Source organism: Pleurodeles waltl, chromosome 7, assembly GCF_031143425.1.
Source record: "Pleurodeles waltl isolate 20211129_DDA chromosome 7, aPleWal1.hap1.20221129, whole genome shotgun sequence".
In the NCBI taxonomy this organism is placed as follows: domain Eukaryota; kingdom Metazoa; phylum Chordata; class Amphibia; order Caudata; family Salamandridae; genus Pleurodeles; species Pleurodeles waltl.
The window spans coordinates 1,047,167,836-1,047,183,198 of NC_090446.1; the positions used below are offsets into that span (position 1 = coordinate 1,047,167,836).

General features: G+C 43.3%; 1 protein-coding gene across 1 annotated transcript in view; it reads left to right on the top strand.

The window, feature by feature from the left end:
- PITPNC1 (phosphatidylinositol transfer protein cytoplasmic 1) overlaps positions 1-15,363 on the top strand; it is an 864,322-nt gene that overhangs the window by 661,843 nt on the left and 187,116 nt on the right. The window lies entirely within an intron of this gene.

Here is a 15,363-nt window from a genome sequence, read left to right on the forward strand (position 1 = left end):
TGGCACTTTGGCGCAGGGTCCACGCTCCCCGCCCCGCGACCTAGACTGATGGGGCCTCACAAGTCTGTCTGCAGTATCACCTTGTTTTTTCCAAAATGTAAATCCAGCGCGCCTGATGTCCATTCTTCCAGCTTTTTGCATGACTCATAGAGTTTATTCACCGTGCATTTACAATTTCTTTCCCGACAAGTAGCTGATTATCACTGATACTTCAAGCATCATGGTAGTTAAATGTGTATCTAAGTGGGGTTGGAGAAGACAGAAAACGTTTACACATCCAGACACCTATCCATATTTAGGGTTTGTTCTGCGTTGTTATCGGTGTACGTGCCTATTCTCTGTGCAGCAGTTGCCTTTTTTTGTTAACTCAGGGTAAATGTATCAAACACGTAAAAATGTTTTAGTTGTCCCCCAGGTCAGCAAGTTACCTCTTTTTCAAGTTGAGCAGTAATGCCCGTTCACCTAGTGAGAGGGCATTTGCACCACAGAACACTGTAGCTTACTCATTTGCTGACATGCAGCATGTCCCTGCCTTTTAAGCGGAACACTTCTCTATGTGTCAGCACTCTCCTCCCTGCATGAAGAATGCCCGTCTGTCAGCAGAATCTTAAACCGAGGCACATCTCTTAATCATCAAATTCCTCATGCAGGTCACTCCTCCGTATATCAGGAGAGAATGATCCTCAATATGGCAGCATGTCCGTGTTCAGCGTGCAATTTCTGTTTTCAGGTCAAAACATTTCAATAAAGATAAACACATCTAGGAGACACGTTTTAAACTGTATTACAAACAAGCCACACTGTGCAAGGTATGTTTGGGTCATTAGGGCCATGGATGAAATGGATACAATGTTACACACTGAAAACATGTTTTGGGTATAGATGCTATTGCATGGGCAGCTGAGAGAGGTCCAAGGGCTCTTTTATGTGGTAGAGGTAGGGCTATTAGTTGGTTTAAGATTTTTCTTCTCTTGGGCAGGTAGAGGGAAACATTGAGTGGCTCAAAGGTAAGAGGGTGCCGGAAAAGAGAATTGATGTGGAAGTATTTTTTTTTTACCTTAAGTATATATCCCTTACTGGTGAGTCTGAGGGAACTCATTGGAAGAGGGGATATAAGCAGTCAAATTATTCTTTGTCATTGCTTTCCTTCTGTACCCATTGTTTGTCAGCAAGTTTCAGTTTTGTAGCATTGGAGAAGTTGATATTGCTCATCACCATGTTTTAGCGTTCCTGCCTATGTTCCTAGGAATGCTTAAAGGTATTCACAGGGTTTCCTTGTCCACATCCAGTGACTACAATCGTAAGTAATATGCTCCTCAGGGATAGGAATCCTCTTCAGGAACTTTAGATACAACAACTTTACACTTTCAGATACCATGTCCTTCAAAACTAGTACTTCTCAAGGTTTCCTCCTATTCCTCTATGAAACGTTTGAAATTACAACATTTATAGGGTCTTTTTAGGGTCACGTTAGCTTTGGCATTTGTCCATTTCTTTTTTGGGTATGAGTCAGGGACAACTGCTGCTTTTCTTACAGTGTTACTGTTGGACCCCTCTGGATTCTCTTCTTGGTTTTCATCATAAACTAGAGGGGATTGAAACGGTGCCTTTTGCAGTTGACCAAGAAACGTGTGGATAAGGAGATCACGCAATGATAGGGTGTAAATTGGAAGGTACATGTATAGTATTAGGGAGCTTATACATGCAGCGCTTTTCCTTCCCTTTGTAGATTATAGGTGGGATGGACACATTTCTGCATCCTTCAGGCTGTGAACCTAAACTTAATGCTGAATGGCAACTGAGCGCGATCATGTCTGCTACAACCACAATCCAGATGTACAAAATTGGTAAGGCTCTGAAAGAGTTGCTAGGCAATTGGTCGTTAGTGGACATATGTAGAGAAAGAAATCCACAAGTACCGGAATACCCACTTCAGCACCCAGTGCATGACTTACACTAGGGGAAGCCACTGACCAATATTTTAATGACAGTTCATGGACTGCCTCATCGCTCCAAACAGAATGGGAAACATTAAAGGTGATAGTCATAGAGCACTGCATTTGGTATTCAATGGGGACCTGAAAGATGATAGATTAAGAACTGAACAGACCAGACGCACCATTGGCGAGACTGAAACAGGATGTAATAGATGACAGCTCAAAAGAGAGGCCTTTAGGATAGCTAAGAAAGATTATGTTACTCTAGTTGAAAGCCAGTGATCTATAGACTACATTGTATACATGACAAGAAATCACACTAAGGTTGATAGGACTGAAAGACTGTTAGCTTGGTTGTCAAAACCGGAGACAAGAAGATGCCAGTGACAGCAGTAAATGATGAACAAAGTGTTACCATAACTTCCAGGAAGAAATTAAAAAGTCCTTCTTTAGTTATTACACTAGATTGTGAAGAGAAAGAAATATATATAGAAAATGTGCTACTCCCACAGGTTGACCATGATAGCAGGGTGGAGTTGGATCAACCGATCTTCATTCAGGGGATTGGAGGGGACTTTCTCAACCTCGTTCTTTGAAAAAATGGCCTTCCACAGGAGTTCTATAATATGCATGTGGACCGCATAGCCCTAAGTCTAGCCACATAGTATATACAGCTGTGTTCTAGGCAGTTGTCCTTAATGGCTAGAGAGTTATTGATAGAGTGAGAGCCTAACCCTAATAATTTACTGCACCCCAATATTTTATGCACCCCATTTTTTACCTTAGGGAGCTCGGCTCCAAGACTTCTTTTTGAACTAGTTGCAAGAGACTATCCTCCCCAAGAATAAGTCAATACTTTAGCAGAGTAGAACTCAAACAGAAACTGAGACTTCCTTATATCTGAGATCTAGATCTGAATTAAGGTAAGATTTTTTTATAGAATTGCTAATGTAAACAATACAGAAAAATGTGTAACTTGCAATGAAGACTCAGATGCACAAAGAACATAGACTTGTTGTAAGATCCCTATTAAGGCCATTAAATCCCTTCAACATTTAAGTGTCAAACTCAAAAAGAGTATCAAAAATACCCTAAGAGAGAAAGAGAAATTCTTGTAAAGATTGGATAGAGTCTCAGGAGAAAAATTAGAAGTCATGCCCAATCCTTCAAAACCAGGGATTTGTATACTAATTTTAAGCAATTAGCAAAACTGCAAATTCAGCATGGCATGACCGTGGTTAGGTCGCACTGGCAAATGAAAAGCAGCTTTGCAATCATTAAAACTTCTTAACTCTACATCATTTCTTAAGGTAAGATAAATCTTCCATGTACTTACTCAGCACTAAGGAGATGGACAACATAATATGACACGCTTCTCAAACAATAGCTCATTGAATTATGTTTTTCTGCACACCTGCATTTCAACTTTTAGCAGGAATCCTTCAAAATGGTACATTAGGTACACAATGGAAAGTCTAATTCATAATGTATGCTTTCTAATACAGTCACCATTTATGACATAGTACAGGATGCTCCGCAGAACCTGAAGGAGAGAAGTCCGGGTGCTCAGACAATTTGGCACAGGGAGAACCACGATCAGGTGGATCTCTCTGTTATACTCAGCCTGATAGTCGCAGTGGGCATGGGACAAACAGTATCATCCGCCCACCCTCCATTGAGGTGGCAGAGGGACCACCAAGGCTTCCGGATATCCCTAATATTGTTTGCTCTTGCTCTTGCTTTTGAACCCTTTGCCACCATGCCAAGGGCTGAGGGTCACAATAGATAATCCTGCTAAAAGGAGACCTACATATGATCTAATTATAAGCAGACAATATATTTTTATACATTTTAGACATGAGGGCCATCCTATGCCCAATCACAATTGTCGTGAACAATTTGGGAAGGTGTCCTGACTGGGCATTAACTAGATGAAGTCCTTATTCTACCCCATAAATCCGGGTCTGATTTAGGATTTAGTAGGATAAAGAGGAGAAAAAGTTAGATGGGAACCAATAAGCTTTCAACACCTACGTGTTGGAATGTACTGTGCAGAAACAGATGTGCTGGATGGAAATTTAGGTCGCCCTATTGCAGCCATGAGATCACAGAAATCCTTCTAGAAAACATTGCCGCTATCCATAGCAGGGAGAATTGTTTTAGCAAAGATTGTGATGCTTCCCTGACTCCTTTACTATTTTGATTTCAGTTTAGATGCTTTTAAAAATGGTCAAAGTACTGAATACATTGCTGAGAGAATTGATCTCAAAATTCAAGTAAGCTCAGAGAAACATTGGGAAAGCTAAATTGCCTGTAGTTCGGGGGATGGGGCTTCAGATTGTGAGCTCTAATAGCTGGCAAGCCAAATTCAGGATGTGGCCCTTGATTGAGTGGTCATAATATATCTGAAGAGGGGTAGAAATCACTACCAACCCTAGGAAATCAATACACAGTTTACCACTGCCCAACATGAAATTACAGGAAACTCTCCCCAGACTGGTAGGAGTTACACAGAAGTGCTATTTTAGAGCACTACAGAGGACCCGGCGGTCCCAGACATATTCTCCATTATTATTCCCTACAAGAACGAGCTGGAAATCAAGGCTTCTAATCTGCCAGCGAACAACTATATTGCGGGGAGGGGGGGATCAGCGGAGATTGCAAGTGAAGGATCTGTTGGCAATGATCTGTCAAAAATGAACCAGTGGCTTCATTTGAGTTACTGGTGGAGAACTTTGGGCTCCCTGTGGGACACGTCCTTGAACAAACAACCCTGATAAAAGAGATGCCCAATATATGGGGACTCACGGACTTGGAGCCATCAACACATGAATATATTCCGTCTGTACACAGTGGGTAACTGAAGGAGGCTGATAACTTGGCTTCATACACAAATGCTAGGAGAATGGATCGCACTGGCAAGATCCAAGGATAACCCCCATAAAGTATCTCGAAACACCAGACTCAAATTCATCCTATTTAATGTCCTCCATCGGGCTTACATGACGGCCCCAAAAATTGGTAAGATGACTGGCGTCACCTGGAAACTGCCCCTGATGTAGAGCTGAGCAGGCTGGATTAATACACAAGCTGTAGTATTGCCCAGAGATAACACAATTGTGGCTAGAATTTGAGGGAATATTGACAACAGTGGTGGGTCAAAGAGAATTCAATGCGAAGGAAAAGTGTATACTAGACCTGTGCCCACAGCTCTACAGTCAGTGTGGGAACGAAGTTCTCAAATTTAGCATTATTATTTGTTAGAAGGACCATCGCAATGAACAGGACATCGAGCACACGTCCCCCAATAGCTCAATGGTTTGGGGTAATTACACACTCGGCCACGAGTGGAAGTCAAGCTTCCTACAGGCAGGAAGTATGTGGGCTCAGGAAACGCTCAATAGTGCACTCTTGGGATGACTTGGTGCACTCTTTCACACACGCTATCAAAAATGACAGACTCTAATCAATTATGAGCACTTACTATAAGCAAGACTCTACTCTTCAGCCACGTCTATCTTCATGCGTATAAGTAATCAATCCTCGGGTGGACAAAACGACTATGAAGACACAGAACCACATGGACCTGGCGGAGACAAAATAGGTCAGAAAAAAGCACAATCTTTGGGTTAATGCCCTCTCCCCCCCAACCTCTAGTCACACACAAGTTGTTAAACACAAAGCCCTGCATAGAGAAAGTCTTACTGCGACCAACGCCTGCTATAGTTTTCGAGGTAAAGCAAAATAGGGACGACTTTTGAAAAGAGCAATTGGGTGATATGAGACAGGAGTGAAAGATAGTCTGCAAACACTATGGGGATAGGTCTATGGGAAACATTACCAGGCACAGTTGCTCCTTTTATGGGATACTTGACGTGGCATTACATCTCATATGAGGCATTAGAAACTCTGAAATGTAACTGTACCATACAACGTATGTAGGTTGCTAAACTTGCCTTGTCAGAGAAACGAAAAGCAAGTTTTTTTTGCAAAGTTTAATAAACATGTTTTATAAAAACAAAATGACCTACATTTGGACATAAGGTAGTTTATTTTGGTGTTGAGGATTCATAAAAGGGTGCTTTTATCTGTGTTGAGGCCCTTGTCATACAGGAGAGATCTCCTTCGGTGTGTGTCCAATGCTGAAATCACTGAAATTAAAGCGGTTCCTAATTGAGTGACTTACTTTTCTGTCTCAAGTGTTATGAATAAGGAATGACGATAAAGTAAGTTTTAATTAGGACCCTAGTTGGTAGAATAGTAATTAGGTGCCCGGCTATTAGCTCCAACAGGGTAATAAGCATGGTTGTTTATTCATTTGTGAAAATTCACGCTACAAAATAATTGTTTCTTGATGCAAATAGCATATATTAAGGAAAATGAACAGTCGGCCATCTAATAGACTACTCTTCACAATAGATAGACCCAATTGATCTCACTACATAAAATCTAGTTCAGTAAATTAAACAATGTGTATTATTTAAAGTATTGCACAAGAGTCCTATGTAACTAAAGTAAAATGCAATAAATCACAAAATAAAATCGGTTGGCTCGAGTCCATGATGTCTACACATTTTATCTCATAAAAGCCTTTTTTTAATAGCTGGTTGACCTTGACATGAAGAAGCCTGAAAGAATGTAGCGACAGATCCACCTTCAAGCTGCTTTGTATCACCCACAAAGCGATACATGGAACAGGGCCGCTTTTCATCAGAAACAAAATAACCAAATACATTCAACAGAAAAACATCCGCTCAAGATTGGCACCCTGCCTTAACACACCACCATACAAGAAAAAGACAATAGGTGGTACATCCTTCTCCGTTCAAGCAGCCAAGCTATGGAATTCATTACCCCCAAATATAAGATCAACGGATAACTATCTTGCCTTCAGAAGACTACTTCAGAATTGTCTCTTTCCTTCATAACCACCATATTCAAACAGCAATGGACTGCATATGCCTGTGTTGCTAAATATTTATAATCTGATTGTGTATATTCTAGATATGTATAGTTATTTAAGAAATATGTATTGTTACTATTTCATAATAATAAATTATACACATACTCTTTAAGCCTGTTTAACAACTGTGTATTTACTCTGGTTAAAAATATATGTATGTATGTGTGTGTATATATATATATATATGTGTGTGTGTGTGTGAGTATAAATATATATATATATATGTAAATAATTCTATGCTAAACTTGTTCATAGGTAATGGCATAGCTCGTAAATAAGTTGTTACATTACATACTTATGGATCCCTGCTTTCTTTTTTATATCACAATGAGCAAATGTTATTATAACTATTTAACAGCAAGCATTTCGGTATAAAAAAATTGGGGGAAGATAAATGAATGTTAGAAAAGTACACTTATTAATTAACTTCAAATATTACAATTCTTGAAAGTCTGTGTCTATACAATACTACTTTCTTCTCATATTATTATACCCATTATTATATTCCTTGCACATATATTCCCTTACTAAGTATTACATATCTGTTTATTACTCTAGTCCTACTGTAATAGAGAAAAAATAAATAAATCTATAAATAATTTTCAAAATATAAATAATTACATTAATAATAAAAAATAAAAATTAAATATATATATATTATATATAAAAGAAAATATACATTTTACTCTCTCTTAAGCTTTACTCTTTCTCCCCATCACTGTATGTCTCTATCAATCTATCCTTCATACCCACTCTGACCATCCCAAACCCATTCTACTACTTTCATCTCCATAATAACCCTGCCTAAGCTCTTTCCTCCTCTACTGCATCTAGCTCACCCCAAACCTCACTCTATTGATCTCCCAAACAACCCTACTAAATTATCCCTAATTTATCTCACCTTTGACTCATCTAAATCCCCTCCTGCTACTATGATCTCCCAAACCCCTTTCCACAGACTCTTCCCTCTTCCATCTCTTCTTAACTCATCTGATGCCTCATCCTATTACTATAAACTCCCAATTAACACTTCTGGATTCATCCTTCCTCTAACCCTCCATTACTCTAGTCAATCCAACAAACTCACATATCTCCTGCTCAAGTTAACTCATAATAATACTAATACTGTACTCAAATTTCCCTATACTAATCCCCCCCAATTTCCTCTTAGATTCCGGAGTAGCGTGCTACTTGCTAAAAAGCGATTCGACACCTCGTCAGGGGTAGTAAGCGCTTTATAAATTAAATTACAATTTATCCACATTTGGAACTTTTGTGACTCCCTTCTGAGGCCCACGTATCATATCATAAGTGCTAATTCCTCCCACTGGGTCAGAAAGTAGTCTGAGGTCTTGTTCCTGCAAAGAGGGAGGGTGGATCACAGTGTTTTCTGGTTAGTGTGTGAAAGCCTACGTGAAAACAGCAGCCTTCACATCCATCTGAAATGTGGGTAGGATGGCTAGATCCCATTAAGCAAGGGCCAATATATTCCAGAGAAGGTTCCCTTTGGACTTTGATTTTATTTCTGGCTTCTGCCTGAATGTGGCTTGGCAGACTAACTGGATATTTCATCCAGGCGCACTAAGAAGTCAGCATTTACAGTTACTCTACACATGGCATTCAGTGTGACTCTTTGTGCTACTTGGCACCAGTGGAGGGCTATTGAGCATTAGTGTGTCTTGGCCAAAGACCTTGGGTTTCATACAGAGCTTAGCTGTTTAGTTTTGGACCCTTCTCTATTTCATCCTATGGCACTTGCATATATTATGTTACAGTAATCCAGACAGGAGAGTGTCAGTGTTTCAATTCACCATGATGGTTGATTTTAATCGGCTACTGTAGGAAGCTGGCTCTGTATATAATATCTCAAAGAGAGAAATAGTGTGCACAGAGTCCAGGGGTTCCCCAAGAGGCTTGACAGAGGCAATAATAGATAATACTAATGCTCTATTTGTGGTAGTGTGGTCGAGCAGTTAGGCTTATCAGAGGGTAGTGTTAAGCATTTGTTGTACACAACACTCTAGCAATAAATGAGAACACACACTCAATGACTTAACTCCAGGCCAATAGGTTTTTATATAGAAAAATATTATTTTCTTAATTTATTTTAGAACCACAAGAGTCAAATTGCAGATGAGTACATTAAATATAAGGTACTTTGCATATGTATAGATAGAACTTTGAATCAAAACAGTAATGTACACAATTTGGTATAAAATGGCAATAAGCTATTTTAAAAGTGGACACTGTGCAAAATTCAACGGTTCCTGGAGGAGGTAAGTACAGGTTCGTTTTTGAGGTAAGTAAAGCACTTACAAGTTCAGTCGCCGGGGCATAGGCAGCCCACCGTTGGGGGTTCAAGTCAACCCCAAACATCCACCACCGGCAACAAAGGGCCGGTCGGGTGCAGAGGTCAAAGAGGGGCCCAAAAAACAGGCACCTATGGAGACTGGGATGCTCCTGTTCCAGTCTGCAAGCAGGTAAGTACATGTGTCCTCCGGGAGCAGACTAGGGGGGTTTTGTAGAGCACTGAGGAGGGGTCCCACATAGGCACACAAAGTACAGTCTCAGCGACATAGGGGAGGACGGGTGCAGTGGGCAAACAAGGCATTGGGTTTGTAATGGAAATCAATGGAGGGACCCGGGGTCACTCAGACGTTGCATGCAGGACACAGGGGGGCTTCTCAGGCCAGCCACCGACTGGGCAAGGGTGAGGGCCGTCTGCTGGTCACTACTGCACCAGTGGTTGATTCTTCACGGGCTTGGGGGCTGCGGGTGCAGTGCTTCTTCCAGGATTCGGGTTTCTTCTTACCAGGCAGTGGCGGTCAGGGGGGTCCTCGGGATTCCCTCTGCAGGCGTGGTAGTGGTGGTAGTGCAGAGAGGTGGGCCCAGGGTGGACACGTCATTGGAGTTGCCTGGGGGTCCTCTCTGCGTCGTTGGTTTCTCTGGTGCAGAGTGGTGGGGACTTACGCTTCTGGAGTGAGTTGGGAGTCCCTTTAAAGATGGTTTCTTATTCCTTGTTTAGACAGGGCCAATGTCCACGGGATTTTCTTGGTCCTTTGTAGTTGCAGGGCAGTCCTCTGAGTCGGCAGAGGCCGCTAGGCCCGCCGGATGCATACCTGGTGCAGGTTCTTTGAATCAGGAGACAGGCCGATAGGGCTGGGGCCAAAGCAGTTGCTGTCTTCCTTCTTCTATGCGGAGTTTTCAGGTCAGCAGTCCTTCTTCTTTGTAGGTCATCAGGAATCTGAAATCCTGGGTTCAGGGTCGCCCCTAAATACTGAATTTAGAGGTGTGTTAGGGTCACAGGGAAGTAGCCAATGGCTACTGTCCTTGAGGGTGGCTACAACCTCCATGTGCTCACTCCCTTTGGGGATGGGAGCACATCCCTATCCCTATTGGGCTAAATCCTCCAAAACAAGATGGAGGATTTTCCAAGGAGGGGGTCACTTCAGCTCTGGTCACCTTAGGGTTGGACCTGGCTGAGGGGGTGACTCCTCCTTGTTTTTCTCATTATCTCCCCGGACTTGCTGCCAAAAGTGGGGGCTGTGTCCGGGGGCGGGCACCTCCACTATCTGGAGTGCCCTGGGGCATTGTAACACGAAGCCTGAGCCTTTGAGGTTCACTGCCAGGTGTTGCAGTTCCTGCAGGGGGGAGGTGTTAAGCACCTCCACCCAGTGCAGGCTTTGTTTCTGGCCCCAGAGAGCACAAAGACTCTCATCCCAGGGGGTCATAAACTAGTCTCTCAGTGGCAGGCTGGCACAGACCAGTCAGTCCTGCAATGAAGGATTGGGTAAAATACAGGGGGCATCTCTAAGATGTCCTCTGTGTGACTTTTGTAATAAATCCAACACTGGCAGTGTGGGTTTATTATTCTGAGAAGTTTGATACCAAACTTCCCAGTATTCAGTGTAGCCATTATGGAACTGTGGAGTTTGTTTTGACAAACTCCAGACCATATACTTAATATGGCCACACTGTACTTACAATGCCTAAGAATGGACTTAGACACTGTAGGGGCATATTGCTCATGCAGCTATGCCCTCTCCTGTGGAATAGTGCACCCTGCGTTGGGGCTTTAAGGCCTGCTAGAGGGATGACTTACCTATGCCACAGGCAGTATTTTGTGTGCATCGCATCCTGAGGGGGATGCCATGTCGACTTTGCCTTTTTCTCCCCACCAACACACACATTCTGCAATGGCAGTGTGCATGGGTTAGGTGAGGGGTTCCTTAGGGTGGCACAACACATTCTGCAGCCCTTAGGGACCTTCCCTGGTCACAGGGCCCATGTTATCATGGTCCCAGCACAGGTCTCAGTCAAGTAAGCATATCAGGCAAAAAGTGGGGGGGTGGTTGGGGTAACTGCAACAAGGAGCCCTTTTCCTACAGCTACCCACGAAAAACATCATCAGTTGGACATTGGCGAGTTTTAACAGTGACATTAATCTTCTGACAAAAAAATAAATAAAAAAGGTTCAAAATGAGCTAGACGTTTGCAATTTTCAGTTTCTACACTGATGGTGCTCTTGTACTCTGACTTGTACAGAGTTCTCCAGTATTGTCAAACGCAGGCACCATGTCTTCCATTGGTTGATGTTTTCTTAGTCAGCATATGCAAAATTAATTGTTTTAACTCTGAATGGCTCTTCCCAGGAAAGTTATAGGTCACGATCAGTTGCAGTTCACTATCTGGTTTCCTTACAGTAACTTAGATGAAGTTTTCCTTATGCACTCTCCCTTATTACTTGTAGACCTATTGTATTAAAAACCTTAGGGTCAGAAGTGTAATGTTAATATTCTGTGGTGCTGTTATTTCTCTGATAAACCGTGTGGCAAGAAAGGTATGTGCCTATTCACAGTCTCCTCAATTTTACATAAGTTGTTCACGAACTAAGGTTCCCTCCTCTATGGCGTGCTGTGTCCACATGACATCAATAGTTATGCAAAGTTATTGACATTCTGTGGAGGCCTCTACAAATGAATTCCAGCTAAAACGCAGGGTCTGCAAGTTTTGTGATTTAGTGTAATTCCAACCTATACCTGTCAGCGAGTTTCGTAGCATTAAGCCACTTGTGTACAGGAATTTGAAGACCTTTGTGCAGATTTGAACTAATGTAAACATTTATTGTATTGTCATACAGCTAGTGCGCACACAACGTGCTAGTTGCTGCCCCACTGAACATTCCCCCCTACTGTTGGAGCTCAGCAAAGAGTATACACTGCTGATGGTTGAACAAAGGCGTAGCGTTTTTTTTTATTGGACAGTAAACAGAGTGAAATAGTCCTTGCTCAGCAGACAATTAGTCATAGAAATAAAGGATGCAACACAAAAACACTCTCAAATATCGAACATCACCTGCCAGTTTTGTGATACTATACATAGTATTGGCCCACAAGATATGCTGAATACATTGTGCCAGAAGGCCACAATAGAGATACAGAGACACGGCTCCCCGGTCCTTTACCTAGGACACCCATGAACTATTTGGCAAAGGAAACATTTGGCAGGCATACTTTAGAGTAAACATTGGCACATCCCCTCCATCCAGGAAGGGCATCGCATAGCGCACCAGCCCTGTCCACAGGCGCAGCCCCCAAAAGTTACACTCAAGACATTACGGAATAGGGCAGAAGGGCCCAGGACCACTATCAGGCCAGTCAACCGTCCTGCCAGTCCTGTGCCCACACAAACATCACCCCACTAAGGGGTAAGTCCAGTAAAAGGGTGCAGTTCTTAGGTATCCCCGTTTCTCTGCTGTCACCAACTCCACCACAGGGCAAAGTCTTCCGTACATACTTTGTTTTTTGAGATTTAAGCACTGCTCAAAATACAACTTTGAATTTAGCAAAACTTGTAAATGAGTTATAATGAAAATTCTGAGTTGCACCACAGTTGAAATTAAACAGGAATAAATCAAAGTATAAATGGCACCAAGACAGCAAATTTGTCTGCCACAACCCTGTGCGACTTACCACCTCACGGTTGCAGTGCAGCCAGAACCCAAGCAAAGCAACCATAGCCATCTACGATGCAGACGCTAACACAAAGGATGAAGACACGCTGCAGCTGGCGAGGCTCTCCAGCTCCTGGTTGTGGGCAAAAGACATAGGAACGCAAAGGGCTCACAAATTGGATATAAAGCATGCAGCCTGGACATTCTTACAACCTCCTGATTAGTACCCAAATGTCCCCAGTAAGCCCCAGTTCAAACACCCACCAAACAAAAACTGACAAATCCTGATTGTCTTTGACGTTGAAAGAGTTTATTTACAAATGACACTAGATTTCAAAACAACACCTTGCAGAATTATTTAAATTATAATTAAACATACCATGCAAACAAATTTCTATCCAGCAATAAATCATGAGAACGTCCACAACACCAAGGATCCTCCTGCATTCCCAAACTCCATTGGACCACACAGGTGAACCATACCTCACCTGTATCCATAGGAGGAAGGGCCGGTTCCCAACACCTCACCGTCCCTTGTCCTTGTGCTCAGGGTTCCCCCCCTCAAACACCAATCTGCTATGGGGGTGTAATGGGGTGGCCACAAGCGGGAGCCCTGTGCCCACCCCAGCGATTTCGGCAATATAACCCCCAAAACTGGTGTGTACATCCGCTGGTTGGTTCAGGACTGCAGGATCCTACCTTTGGTGTTATCCAGGAGACTCTGCCTTGGGGACCCCTCTTGCTTAGGGTGAATTTAGTATCTCATCTCACAATCTCATATCCAAGGGATGGGAGGGTGGGTAACGACGCCGATCGCTGCTCCCTACTGCCAACGTTGCATCCACGAAAAGGCCGAGGCCTGATCTGGGGGGTACTTAAATACTACTGGGCATAGGGGGGAACCCTGTACAGCCTTAAGTTTGATGGCTGTCCCTCTCCCTTCTTGATCGGTCTTGGACTTTTGTAACCAAATGGTTGATTCAGGCCCTACGTGGACGTCAGTCCACTGCAACCCCCCGTAAAATCCCTCTTGGACGATCCTACTAATTCGCCCACGCGAGAGGCGCCATAAAAGTCTATCGTGAATGCTGCTGCAAATAACGTCACCTCGAATGGGGAAGCACATGCCCTTTAGAGGATAGAATGGCGGAGTCGTCAGACGTGGGCCGTGAGGGGGCGTCTGCTGTCCTTAGAGCCATCATGGCAGGCCCAGCCAGCCACTGCTCTCCTAATGATGGGGAAGCACAGGCCCTTTGGAGGTTAGAAAGGAGGAGTCCTCAGACGTGGGCTGTGAGGGGGCGTCTGCTGTCCTTCTTAGAGCCCTGAAGGCAGGCCCAGCCGGCCACTGCTGTCCTAATGATGAAGGAATTTAAGTGGACCTCTTTGCCATGTAATTTTGTGAAAAAAACTGATTGCCGCGAGATGAGCCCTCGCACAAAAGACTGGTTTGCCCTGGTCTCTAAGGTTACCCAAAAAGAGGCAAATGGCTTCAGGTGAAAACATGTCTGAGACTTGGAGAGTGCGCAAGAATAATCTATATTGCCTAAATGACTTCTCATATGATCCCTGAATGTGTTTTCCTAGGGAAGCTTCCACTAATTCCGAAAGGGTGGGACTCCAATCCTTCTCAGATATGCTGGGAACTCCGTCATCTTCTCCACTGCCCGATGGTGGAACTCCTGAAAATTCTTCAACATGGAGCGAGATAAGGCATCAGCGGCAGTGTTATGAACACTAGGAACATGCCTGGCACAAAATGTAATGTTAAGCTTTAAACACAATAGGACCAAATGTTTCAGCAACCTCAAGACAAACTTAAATGAGGCTCCCTGCCTGTTGATGGCCTCCACTACTGCAATGTTGTCACTGCGACCACAATGGGGAGTAATAAAAAAAAAAGCCACATTTTTTGTGATGCCACTGTCGTACCAATCAGCCAGCCAGTCTCCTCTGCACCAGTTAGAGCCCAGTATAGCTCCAAACCCCACTCTGCCTGCTGCATCAGTGAAAAGGCCCAAATCAAAACTGGACACAGGCGAGAAGGCCATATGACCGTACCATTAAATTGTTGCAGGAAGGATGACCAGATCTGTAGGTACTCTTTGACCTCAGGAGAAAGCCGGGTATGATGATGCTTTTCTTTAGGGCCAGACCTTGCCCTAGCAATGGACCATGAAAACGGGCGAGCCATGGGGATAATTCTTAGGGCAAGGTTGTAGCTGATGCAAGGTGACTTTCTTCTGCGCTAACACTGTATCAGAAGATTGTCTAAAAGCCATTATCTTATCCAAAGGGAGGCGGCACTCACCAGCCACTGTATCTATCTCCATGCCAAGGAATGTGAGGCAAGTTGAAGAGCCCACAGCTATGGGAACACCCAAATCCTCAAACATGGCAGTCAACGCTCTTAAAGCCCACAAACACCTCCCTGAATCTGAGGGGCCCAGGACCAGGAAATCGTCAAGGTAATGAATAATGTCCTTATGGCCTGTGCGCATGGAGAAAATCTA